Below are 1,810 nucleotides of genomic sequence, written 5' to 3' on the forward strand. Positions count from 1 at the left end.
GACGAACGAGTCCACTGGTTCACCTTCTCCCTGTCTGCGCATATTAAACTTTGCCCGCTCATATATGACATTTTTTTTGACAACGAAGAAGCCTTGAAAGCCATCCCGCACACCTTGGTAAGTGTCTCTCTGAGCCGCTGTGAGAGTCAATCCACGTAAAATATAATTTGCTTCATCCAGAGGCGCGGGAAGGTATTTTGAGTTGGGGTGCTGAGGTGCTGGACTCCAGTGAACACTATTACGGGCACTATAGAGCACGCACAAAAGCACTCCCCACACGAAAACACACAGTACACCCGCGACTGTTACAATGAAGGCTCGATAATCAGCTCACGGCATATAGGCAGGGGTAAAGTGCTATTTTTTACGAGTGGGGAGCGGACCTCACCTCCTCTAGGGGGATGGAGGTGGGATGGATTGTCTCGGCAAAGGAGAAGTGCTCACTATCACAGATTTTTTCAGATTTGTGAACAATATTTGAGAGAAAGGGTTATTTTGTGTACATAGAAATGTTTTAGATCTTTGAGTTCATCTCATGAAAAATGGGAGCAAAAACAAAAGTGTTGCATTTATATTTTTGTTCAGTGTATATGCAGCCTGTACTTTTTAATAAAACAGATTTTTAACAGAGTTTATGTATTTGTGATCATACTGTGTGACCTGCTTGTATGTATACTTACACAATAGGTGTACTGTTCTCTCTATTTGTTGTACTGTCTCAGTATGAACATAGATTAAACATCCAGCCAAACTCTTTTGAGAGCCAGGAAATGAGCAGTCATGCTCCTTTATTGACTCATTTGCAGTCCACTGACATTCAAACGGAGTGAAACTATAAAAAAAGAAGTTACAAGGCACTTAATGATCTCATACATGCAAGTGAAACACATACAGATTACATGTAGAATAAGGCATTAATAAGTGTTTTATAATGACTAATAAAGAGCCAATATACTGCTAATATGCATGTTAATTAAGAACCAGTTGATGGTGAATGTGTGTACCTTAATATGAAGTTTTACCGCTTATATGACGAAAATTGATGTCTATGTGCCTTATTCTGTATTTGACATAATTGTTTCAATAAAAAAATAACTCAAATATATTGAGATAGCTAAATCCACATATTGAGATAGCTAAGTCAATATATTGATTTACAGGATTTTTTTTAGTTAACAGGTTTTCATAGTTATCACTGTCACTGGTCTGTGGTGATAATTATTTGTTCTGCATTTGGGACTTGTACAGGTTCCCAAACCAAATCCCATCGGATTGAACCACTTCAAAACGAGTGGAGAAGCCAGGGATTGAACCCGGGGCCTCATACATGCAAAGCATGCGCTCTACCACTGAGCTACATCCCCAGTTGCAACCAACAAGAACGTTACAGAATACAACATGCATTTACTCAAATATTAGACGTTAATATTAGACAAACATATATTTTAGCTTTGAAAGTCAAGTCAAAGTCAACTTACCTCACCTCCGCTCAGACATTTTATCACCATCCGCACACCTGTAACTAGGTCAACAAGAGGAGATTGCGTTGTTCCATTAAGGAAGAGTTCATTCAGCCAATCTTCATTTTCTTTTAAAGCTGCACATCAATGGAACTCAATCCCAGTAACGATTAGAGAACAAAACACCTGCAGTTTATTCAAATCTGATTTAAAAACATGCTTAGTGGAAAATCAGCTCTGTCAACACTGACACAATCTGCACATTACAAGGCTCTGTTTGTACACATGTGCCTTGACCTGTTGCTATCTGTCTGCTTTGTGAATATGTATTTTTGTTTAGTTTTTATGTT

At 38.5% G+C, this 1,810-nt stretch overlaps 1 non-coding gene across 1 annotated transcript; it reads right to left on the minus strand.

The window, feature by feature from the left end:
• Positions 1 to 1,292: 1,292 nt before the first annotated feature.
• Positions 1,293 to 1,364, minus strand: trnaa-ugc (transfer RNA alanine (anticodon UGC)). Its single transcript has one exon. It is a non-coding gene; the product is annotated as a tRNA-Ala (tRNA).
• Positions 1,365 to 1,810: the final 446 nt, after the last annotated feature.

This window comes from Pseudochaenichthys georgianus, chromosome 5, assembly GCF_902827115.2.
Source record: "Pseudochaenichthys georgianus chromosome 5, fPseGeo1.2, whole genome shotgun sequence".
NCBI lineage: Eukaryota > Metazoa > Chordata > Actinopteri > Perciformes > Channichthyidae > Pseudochaenichthys > Pseudochaenichthys georgianus.